The sequence below is a fragment of the Triticum urartu genome, chromosome 7 (assembly GCF_003073215.2).
Source record: "Triticum urartu cultivar G1812 chromosome 7, Tu2.1, whole genome shotgun sequence".
Taxonomy (NCBI): domain Eukaryota; kingdom Viridiplantae; phylum Streptophyta; class Magnoliopsida; order Poales; family Poaceae; genus Triticum; species Triticum urartu.
In genome coordinates this window covers 181828952-181840833 of record NC_053028.1, presented here as the reverse complement: position 1 = coordinate 181840833, position 11882 = coordinate 181828952, and positions in this window count along the sequence as shown.

Below are 11882 nucleotides of genomic sequence, written 5' to 3'. Positions count from 1 at the left end.
GAAATATTCTATTTTAAGTTTTTTATTCAGCAATTAAAAAAATGTTCGTGGTTTCAAATTTTTGTTTGGAATATCATGAAATGTTCCATTTTTCAAATATTAGTTCACAAATTCAAAAAATGTTCACGCTTTCAAATTTGTTTAGAATTTCATAATTTGTTCACAAATTCAAAAAATGTTCGCATTTTAAATGTTTGCCCAATTTGTTCCAAAATTCAAAAAATGGTTCATGTTTCTCCGAAACAATTTATGCCTTTTCAATTTTTTTGTTCACATATTCGAAATATGTTCCGGTCTCTAATTTTTTCATTAATTCAAATAATGTGCACACTTTTTAAAATATACACAATAAAAGAAATTACACTTTAAAAATCAATGTAGCAACTAATTTCGGGCTCGCTATAGTACACAAGTCAGGTTTTGTACTTTAAGCTGGGCGTTGTTGTTCAGCCGACTAAACTAGTCTACCCTAGTGGCCACGTGTGCGCGGTCGCAATCAGTTGGTCGTCAGTTTGAATCCCCTCCGCGCCTGCCACTTCTTTTTGCCATCTTTTTCGACCCGCGGTGGAGCTTCATGGGCCAGCCCAGTCGAGCTGCCCTGTGCGTGGCGCCGCCAATTTGACGCAAAGAACATCAAATAGGGGCTCCTGGAGGAGACAACCTCGTTCGTCCATGCGTAGCTGCCTGCTGCAGTGCTTTATGTTCTTTTTACACTGCACGTGCATGAATGGGAGTGGTTTATTCGAATATACAATTCTGAGCCCGGGTTTATCTGCACCCGCTCAAGAAACAACTCATACAAAATTCAAAAAAAAATCATGCGCATGAATGGGCTGGCCCAATATGAGGTGAGGGAGGAAAAAGCTTCAGCAATAGAAGCTGCTTGTATCGCTAAAGACGATAAATAATCGTCGCCGGAGGAGACAACCTCGTTGGTCCACGTGTGGCTGCCTGCTGTAGTGCTTTAGTGGGCTAGACCCTGGGCCCAACTTAAAATCCAGTCTTCTTTTAGCAAATTAAAATTTAGCTTTTTTAGAAACAGTGTAATTTTATTCATACTTGTAACAGTTACATGTACATTGATTTGAAACTAAAATCCAAGAAAATACATTGGTAAAGACTTCAGTAAAGAGGCTGCAAATAGATTGGAACAACGATATTGTCACTCTTACACCCACGTTGTCGGTGTATAAAACATGGGCATTTTATACCCTGACCTATGCACAGACAAGAGGCAGTGCCCCCCCTCCCCTTGCCAAATAAAGTTATAAATAAGACTCTCAAGCCAAGGGAGCCACTCCTTGAGAGATCAAGGAGTGCATCAAGAAGACCAAGATTCAAGGAACAAGACAAGCATAAGGGCAACTCCAGAAGCAGCCCTTGCCGGCAAGGCCGAGCTGGCAAGACGAAGGCCCGACAAGCTCCTTGGCCGACAAGCTCCTTGGCCGGCAAGCTCCTGCCAGCTGCCAGCGCTACACCTCATCGAGTAGCAAGTCGCTGATCAGTGAGGTGTCGAGCCCGTAGGCAGTTAGGTGAGGCTTGTCGGACACGTGTCACCTCGTCGGAAGGATTTTTACCTTTATTGACACCCGTCCAAATGGCGTGTCAAGCTAATAGGAGTTAGCTGAGCAAGCGGTGCAGCAACCTTGCCCGGGCTCCTCCTCCTCGCGACTCCTAACGATGCATTTAATGCTTTTTGTGCTAACTAGCAGAGTTAGGTATGATAGCACTGTTGCTATCTAATCATCATGTAATTATCTTTTTGTCACTGTGGTTACCCCTTTAGCTATAAAAGGGGGTGAAAGTGCGTTATATCGATTAGAGGGGGTGAATAGGCGATTTTTACAAATTCGTCACTGAGGAATTTCAGGGTGAGGAAATTCCTAAGCAATGAACTACTTAGCAGCGGAATAAGTACTCAGATGCAAGCATAACAAAGTAGTAGCACAATCATCATGAAGAAATGAAAACAAGCACAGGGTACAGAAAGCGTAAACACAGGATAAGCAGGCTGAGGACAAACTGACTGAAGAAATTGAGAAAATCTTTAGTCAAAGTCTTCAAAGGTAACAATCAAGAACAACAACACAATAATGAGAAAATGAAAGGGTTGAAGAAACAGAACCAGTTAGCTCGGTGAAGACAATGATTTGGTAGACCAATTCCAATTGCTGTGACAGTCATACGTCTGGTTAGAGAGGCTAGGTATTTAAACCTGAGGACACACAGTCCTCACCATATTCTCCTTGAGCTAAGGTCACACAGGCCTCGCCCAATCACTCGTAGCAAGTCTTCAGGTGACTTCCAGACCTTCACAAACTCGGTCACTGGGTGATCCATAATTTCCTCTCTGATGCTCTAGACCATGACGCCTAACCGTCTGAAGGATGCACAGTCCTCAAAGGTAACAAGCGTCGGTTCCACACACGAACAATATCTTCAGTGATGCTCAATCACTTTGGGTTTGTAGGTGTTTTTTTTGGTTTGGGGTTTTGGATTTTTCCTCACTTGATAATTTTCGCTCAAAGTCCTCGGAGGATGGGATGCTCTCAATGACAAGTGTCAGTTTCTCGCGGAGCAGCCAACCAGTTAGTGGTTGTAGGGGGGCGGCTATTTATAGCCTAGGGAGCAGTCCAACATGATAAGACATAAATGCCCTTCAATGATATGACCGTTAGGTGGATAAGATATTTTGGGATAGCTGGCGCATAGCACAGCAACTGTTGGAAATTCAAGGTTCAACTTCCTTAGGGCTATCATGTTCCTCACTTGTAGGCAATCCGCACTGGCGAATTCCTAACTCCTTAGTCAGAACAAATTTCTCAGAGACCAGAAGAAATTCGTCTCTGTTATTGAAGAAATTGACTGAACTGTTTGAGATTTCCAATGGCTTCACTCGAAGGGATTGGCAGGTGTAGGATTTTGAGTTGAGCATCACATGGAAACTTTTCCTTAGTTTTACCTCGACCCCCTTTAACAGTACGGTGTTTCCTATGACTCAAGAAAGAGAAAATGAAAATACGAAAACGAATGTCTTCACGCTTCATGTTCCTTGCATCAATACCAAGTCTTCAGGATCACACCAATTTCTTCACTTTCAAAGTCTTCAGAAAACCAAAGTCTTTAGTTGAAGACATTCGTTTTTAGGGGTCGACTCTCTCTGTAAATATCAAACTCCTCATAGACTTATAGACCTGTGTACACTCACAAACTCATTAGTCCCTTAACCTATAAGTCTTCAATACAGCAAAATTACTAAGGGGCACTAGATGCACTAACAATCTCCCCCTTTTTGGTGATTGATGACAGTATAGGTTAAGTTTTCAACGGGGATAAACATATGAAGAGTAAATACTGATATTGAGAAATTTGATTGCAAGATATAGAAGAACTCCCCCTGAAGATGTGTATGTGTCAGGAATTTGCTTTTGAGAAGCAATGCACATTGAAGAGTAGTATCATGGAGATCTCCCCCTATATCTTGTAATTCATACACGCATTTAACATATGATATGAAGAATTTGAAATGCATGATGAAATATGATGGCTGATGTAATTCAGCATGCGTGCATTATCATTTATGAGGAAATAGCATGCAGAGGAACATAGCAAAAGTATCAGACCACCATCGGAGTTAAGATTACAACTCGGTCCAACAAAGTTTTCAGAAGAACGAGAGTTGTAACTTAGCAAAAAAACGCCCATAAATAGATAGACCCGCTTGAAGATTAACTCAAATTTCTCCCCCTTTGTCATCGAATGACCAAAAGGGACGAAAAATCAGGACTAACGCCCCTGAAGAATATCATCATGAAGTCGATGGAGGAGCACCAGCGTTGTTTGGGTCGGTTATTCAAGTAGGGCCTGCCGCAGTGTCGTCCAAGTCTTCATTTTCATCAATCTCGTGCGATGAAGAATAAGAGCTGGACACTAAGTGAGGAACTTTGACCTTCTTGAATTTCTTCGAAGGTGGCTGAGACCAGTCAAAGTCGTGCTTGAAGCCCATCTGTTTAAGATCTTCTTCACCGTAGAGATGAGATAGAACATCCCAGGTGCGATCAAAAACTTCATGGAGGTAGTAATGGTTCTTCTTCACTGAATTCTGAGTGATGGTCATGTTCTGAAGAATTGAACCAAACTGACACTTGACCCATTTATGATTGCAATCGACCTTCTGGTGAAGAATGAGGAGAAGCTCACGATCAGTCAGCACCCTTGGAGCTGTGCCTTGAGGATTTTGCCTTGAAGCATTGGCGGCAGAGTCATGAGTGGCAGAGTCATCATTGATGGAGTAGGATGCAGCTTTGCGAAACTGTCCATCCAAAGGACGAATGCCTTCATCGATAATAGCAGACTTGCCCTTCTCATCAGATGAGGAAATAGGTCGTTGGAAGATTTCAATGGGCGACAAGTAGCCGAGATGATTCTGAAAATCAGCCTTGTAATTGATTGAAGACCTTGATCTGAGGAATCTCGTAATCCAATGAGTGTAGGGCTTCAACTCAAAAGGTGACAGTGCAACATTGGCCAGAGTCCTCATGAAGAAATCATGGTAGTTGATTGGAACGCCATGAATGATGTTGAAAAGCAAATTCTTCATGATGCCAACGACTTCTTCTTCATTTGAATCGTGGCCTTTGATAGGACTCAGGGTCTTGGTCAGAATGTGATAGATAGTCCTCAACACATATAGCAATTCCTTCACGAGGAATTTGGTTCTGTGGGCTTGACCAGGCTTCAGCGGCTTCATCAATACTTGCATGTAATGATCAGATAGCTCGGCACTAGTGCACGTCGGTCTTAAACAAACGGTTTTTAACCCCTTTTCGTGACGACAATTGGAACCGTCGCCAAGTGAGTGAGTGCGATAGGGTGTCCTTCGCACACGACCCAGAAATCGTCGGGGATAGGCCCTCCTGGGACCCAGGCTGGGGCCGTGTGCGATCGGGCGAGGCATCGAAACCCAATCATTTCCGTAGGTATGTACATCCCACACGGTAATCCGAGAAAATCATTTCCGTAGGTATGTACAACCCACACTATGAATCCCAGAAAAACATTTCCGTTCATATGTATATCACACACAGTCAATCCAAGGAATACGTTTCAGTTCTTATGTACATCCCACACAGTCAATCCAGGGAACACGTTTCCGTTCGGACGTACACCCCACACAGTTTTATGTGTAGGCTCGTGTGTGAAAGACGTAACTATCACACATGGTTTGCCATGGTTATGAAGGAAATATGCCCTAGCGGCAATAATAAAGTTATTATTTATTTCCTTATTTCATGATAATTTTTTATTATTCATGCTATAATTATATTAACCGGAAACTTAATACATGTGTGAATACATAGACAAACAGAGTGTCACTAGTATGCCTCTACTTGACTAGCTCGTTAATCAAAGATGGTTATGTTTCCTAACCATAGACATGAGTTGTCATTTGATAAATGGGATCACATCATTAGGAGAATGATGTGATTGACTTGACCCATTTCGTTAGCTTAACACTTGATCGTTTTAGTTTACTGCTATTGCTTTCTTCATGAATTATACATGTTCCTATGACTATGAGATTATGTAACTCCCGATTACCGGAGGAACACTTTGTGTGCTACCAAACGTCACAACGTAACTGGGTGATTATAAAGGTGCTCTACAGGTGTCTCCGATGGTACTTGTTGAGTTGGCATAGATCGAGATTAGGATTTGTCACTCCAATTGTCAGAGAGGTATCTCTGGGCCTATCGGTAATGCACATCACTATAAGCCTTGCAAGAAATGCAACTAATGAGTTAGTTGCGGGATGATGCATTATGGAAACGAGTAAAGAGACTTGCCGGTAACGAGATTGAACTAGGTATTGAGATACCGATGATCGAATCTCGGCCAAGTAACATACCAATGACAAAGGGAACACCGTATGTTGTTATGCGGTTTGACCGATAAAGATCTTCGTAGAATATGTAGGAGCCAATATGAACATCCAGGTTCCGCTATTAGTTATTGACCGGAGACGTGTCTCGGTCATGTCTACATAGTTCTCGAACCCGTAGGGTTCACACGCTTAACGTTCGGTATTATAAGTTTATGTGATTTGATGTACCGAAGGTAGTTCGGAGTCCCAAATGAGATCGGGGACATGATGAGGAGTCTCGAAATGGCCGAGACATAAAGATCGATATATTGGACGACTATATTCAGACATCGGAAAGATTCCGAGTGATTCGGGTATTTTTCGGAGTACCTGGGAGTTACGGGAATACGGGGAAGAAGTATTGGGCCTCATGGGCCAAGTGGTGGAAGAGAGGAGGCAAGGCGCGCGACCCCCTAGCCCAAACCGAATTGGACTAGGGGGCCGGGCCCCCTTTCCTCCTTTCCTCCCTCTTCTTCCTTCTCCCTCTCCTCCTTCCTTTCCTCCTCCTAGTAGGAGTAGGAAAGGGGAGTCCTACTCCTACTAGGAGGAGGACTCCTCCTCCTGGCGCGCCCTGCAAGGGCCGGCCGGCCTCCCCCCTTGCTCCTTTACATACGGGGGTAGGGGGCACCCTAGAACACAGAAGTTCATTGTTCCAAGCCATGTGCGGCGCCCCCTCCACCATAATCCACCTCGATCATATCGTAGAGGTGCTTAGGTGAAGCCCTGCGTCGGTAGCAACATCATCACCGTCATCACGCCGTCGTGCTGACAGAACTCTCCCGTGAAGCTCTGCTGGATCAGAGTTCGTGGGACGTCATCGAGCTGAACGTGTACTGAATTCGGAGGTGCCGTGCGTTCAGTACTTGGATCGGTCGGACCGTGAAGACGTATGACTACATCAACCGCGTTCTCATAACGCTTCCGCTTACGGTCTACGAGGGTATGTATACGATACTCTCCCCTCTCGTTGCTATGCATCACCATGATCTTGCATGTGCGTAGGAATTTTTTTGAAATTACTACGTTCTCCAACAGGTTAACTGTTTGCGGTTATCAACTATATCACGCACAATTTGATGAATAAAATTGTTTGGCATTGGGCTATCCATCGCAAGCGCTTTTTCTGCTAGAACCGTTTGCAAAGGTCCATGACACATTTAGTAGGTTTATTAGTTTACAATTAATAATTCCAGTATTACGCAAATTCACATTTCATATCGAACAGTTGTTTGCCAATTTCATATCAGGCACATAAATATATTATAACATCACAGTACGGTAGCTACATGAAAACAACACAGTACAACATATAGCTAGTTCAACTTTATAAGAACAATATATTCATTTCCCTAATCGAGATCATCCAGACTCGTCTTATCCACCTGCTTGCAGTTCAGTAAGAGCCCATTTTGCACGGACCAACTAGGAAAGTGCATCCTCCTTCGCCAACACCATCATAGCAAAGTTTGATTAAAAAAATATGAGCTCATTCTCCACCTTCAAATTTTTATCCCGCATCTTGAACTATGCTTCAGCGTTGACAACACTTTCTCTAAGCCTACGTGTGTTCTCTTCCTCATACATGCTCCAGAGCTTCGTTAGGCACATCTTCAAAGACTGTGGCCACTCTTGATCAACCCACTCAAAGTAAGAACACTTCCGTTCATCCTATAATATTTAAAATTAGACTAGTAACAATTGTAGGGGAAATGGGTTTATAGCAATATAGAAAATCATCAATGCTTATTTTGAAAAACTGAAGAAACATGTTAATTATGACATATCTTCTCAAAAAGATCAATGTGCAAATGAAATAATTGATACTGAGACAACAACCAAATTCTGAAACATCAGAAGCTATAATTAACTACAATGACGCTACAAGTTCTTACTCATGTACAATAAATAACAAATTGAACATTTTATGAGGAAGGTAAATATAACTGCAACAACATAGCGATAGTGTTTGGATGACAGCAAATTGATACTAACAGGTGTGTACATGCACAAATTTAGTAACATAGAACTAATAGCGCTAAGGCCGTCCACTATGTATGCCAAAACTAGGGTAAAGACAACTGTTGCTACATCTCGCACCGGTGCCCTACACTGGCGAGCCGATGCAGCGGAAAAAAATCAAGGACCCGGACTCCGGAGCACGTAGTTGCTCCGATGCCCAGTTCCTTCGTGCCATAAAGATTTAGTATTTTACTGCTTGGCTGCTCGGATGTGTGGACCAAAGTTGGCTGCACAAACTGCTGAAGTGGTGCCAAATATTTTTCTAATGGCACCGCTGATGAGATGGCAACAATTTAAGATACTAGGTACAAACTATGACACTATCTTACGGTGCGTTTGGTTGAAGGTGTGGTATGAATGGGTTGGGACCGTGACAGTGTCTGAATCACATCTAACAAATGATTTGTAACAATGAAAGAGGGTCTAACCTTCTCTGCACATGCCAGAAACTTCCTCCCACTGTCCACAGAATCAAACGCAACTAGCTTCACGCATGGAAATTGATGGTCACAACGAGCAGATAGATCTTCAGCCACCCCGCTCCATTCGTTGCCACTGATGGTCTTAGGGAGCTACAAGAGGAAGAAATGACTCAAATCGACCGCCGGGTAAAAATCCTTCATTCCAAGTCATAGACCAAGAGAGAGAAGAGAGGCATACCCGGATGTTGAAGGAGTAGTCGCCGGAGGAGGAACCGCTGGAGAGGTCTTTGAAGAAGACCATGGTGACCCCGGCGGTAGGATGCGAGACGACGAGAGCGAGGAAGCGGCTATAGATTAGCAATGAAGGAAGGAAGTAGGAAACAGGGGAAATGTGACTTGTGGTCAGGGAGAAAAGGGGGTGGGGAAGGGGGGAAGGGGGCGGGGGTAGATATTTTGGCGGTAAGCCAAACTTTTGAAAATGTGGAGGGGAAACTTTGCGCGTGGTGCCGCCGGACTATTCACTTTGAATGATTGTGTGCATCGCAAATGATTTTTCTGCTTTACGCGCATGGGATGAGTTTGATAATTCAAATTTTGGTGGAAATTTCCCCGGATACGTCATTGCATAATTTAACATCGCTTGCTAATTTGGGCACACAAAAGAGCGTACAGCAGACAGACCACACTTACTGAATCGAGCAATTTTAGTAATTAAACACATCCAGTTGACCTAAACATTACTCTAACAAAAGACCAGCATTAAAAACAAAGCCTAAGTATGCATAATTTTAACAAATCCGCTGCCGCGCCGGCCTATGCATCGTCGATGTGAGATGAGACGTCGATGACTTGTCCTGGCGACATGCCGCCGTTGGTGGACTCCGCGTCCCCCTGCTGAAGTCGACCGTGTCTTCGTCCTCGTCGTCGGCGCCGCCCTCAAGGTTGTAGTACTCGTAGTACTGGCTGCGCTAGAGCTCGCGTTGGTACTCCACAGCCGATTCCTTGACGGACAGACTCTTCTCTACCTCGACCTCGGCCACGCGCAACTCCTCTCCCGGCGCTCCTCGATCTCCGCCGCCTCCTGCATCTCCAGCTCATGCTCGGCGACCTCATGAGGAAGCAGGTGCTCCATGGCCACCGCCACCTTTTCAGATGTGGGTTGCATGCTGGAGTCCGAGGTGGCCTGGAATATCTTGGCGTGTGCATCCTTGATCTTGGTGTGGATGGCCTCGACCCGGGCCAGGGCGACATCAGCGGCACAGACGGCAGCTCAAGCGCTCTCGGCGTTTGGTCGGGGGGCCGGCTCTTGGCGCGGGCGGCGCGCGCGGGGGGGGGGGGGGGACGCGACCATCGTACGGGCCTTCACGAAGCGTTTCCACGGTGTCATCTTTGCAAGAAAGGGGTGCGGGAATGGGGGTCGAGATTCGTGGATTTGGGGGTTGCCGGCACTGGAGCAGACGAGCCGGCGAAGCTTAAGGAGGGAGACTTAAATAGACCTAGATATTTTCATCGCGAACGGTTCCACGAAAACAACTGTGTGTGATGTTGTAGTTTTTTATTAGCTGCGAAAGACGAATTTGGAGTACAGTGGCAACGGATGGTGTTTTAAATGTATGAGAAATTTTGTAGTACTAATACAACTGTCATGTCAAATTTTGGAAAATTTCAGGGGTCATTTGACCTTTTAAGACATTTAAGTGATTTTCTAGCCATTTAATGACCGTAATTGAAATTTGAACTACATGTACATGCAACAGCTAACCATAACGGTTTGAAAACTCATATTTTGTGTACTTGTGTGCGATTTAATTCCATGTGCAGTAAATTGGAAGGAATTTTCAAACATATTGGTCTCAAGGCTATGACACAATTAAGCATGGAGTGACATGGCATTTTAATTCCAAAAAATTAAAAAAAAAATCAGAAACACATGAAACCTTGGTTGATGTAATTTCATGCCACCAAGATGATGTGGAAAAAATTGGGCATGTTTGACGAAAGTTTGGACACACACCCCTCACAAACCGAGCAACTCACTAGAAGGCTCGTCACTCGTGGTTCCGAGAGGGAACAATGCATGTTTGATGACGTACAAGAGATAGCTTCTCTTACAGACTTCAATTTTTTTTCTATGTTTAACGTGCACTACTACAACTATAATGTGAAAATTCTAGGGGTCATTTGACATTTTAAAGACATTTAAGTGATTTTCTTGCCATTTAATTCAAATTTGAACTATATCTACATGCAACGCTTAACCATAACGGTTTGACAAATCATATTTGTGTACTTATGTGCGAGTTAATTCCATGTGTAGTAAATTAGAAAGAATTTTTAAACATATTTGTCTCACAATATGGGCACATGCATATGTATGCATGGAGTGACATGGCATTTTAATTCCAAAAAATTAAAAAATATCAGAAACACATGAAACCTTGGTTGATGTAATGTCATGCCACCAAGATGATGTGGTAAAAAAATTGGCATGTTTGACAAAATTTTGGACACACACCCCTCACAAATCGGAGCAACTCACTAGAAGGCTCATGGTTCTGAGAGGAAACAATGCATGTTTAATGACGAACGGGAGATAGCTTCCTCTTACGGCCTTCAATTTTTTTTCTACGTCTAACGTGCACTAGTACAACTGTAATGTGAAATTTTTGAAAATTTTAGGGGTCATTTGACCTTTTAAAAAATTTAAGTGATTTTCTAGGCATTTAATGACCGTAATTCAAATTTGAACTACATCTACATGCAACGCCTAACCAAAACGGTTTGAAAATCATATCTGTGTACTTGTGTGCAAGTTAATTCCATGTGCAGTAAATTAGAAGGAATTTTCAAACATATTGGTCTCACGACATGGACACATGCATACCTATGCATGGAGTGACATGGCATTTTAGTTCCAAAAAATAAAAAAAATCAGAAAAACATGAAACCTTGGTTGATTTAATGTCATGCCACCAAGATGATGTGGTAAAAAATTGGCCCATTCGACAAAAGTTTGGACACACACCCCTCACAAACTAGAGCAACTCACTAGAAGGTTCGTTGTTCCGAGAGGGAACAATGCATGTTTGATGACGAACGGGAGATAGCTTCCTCTTACGGCCTTCAATTTTTTTTCAACGTCTAACATGCACTAATACAACTTTCATGTGAAAATTTTAAAAATTTAAGGGTCATTTGACCTTTTAAAGACATTTAAGTGATTCTCTAACCATTTAATGATCGTAATTCAAATTTGAACTACATCTACATGCAACGCCTAACCATAACGGTTTGAAAAATCATATTTTTGTGTACTTGTGTGCGAGTTAATTCCATGTGCAGTAAATTATAAGGAATTTTCAAACATATTGGTCTCAAGGCATGGACACACATGCATGGAGTAGCATGGCATTTTAATTCCAAAAAATTAAAAAATAATTAGAAAAACATGAAACCTTGCTTGATTTAATGTCATGCCATCAAGATGATGTGGTAAAAAAATTGGCCTGTTTGACGAA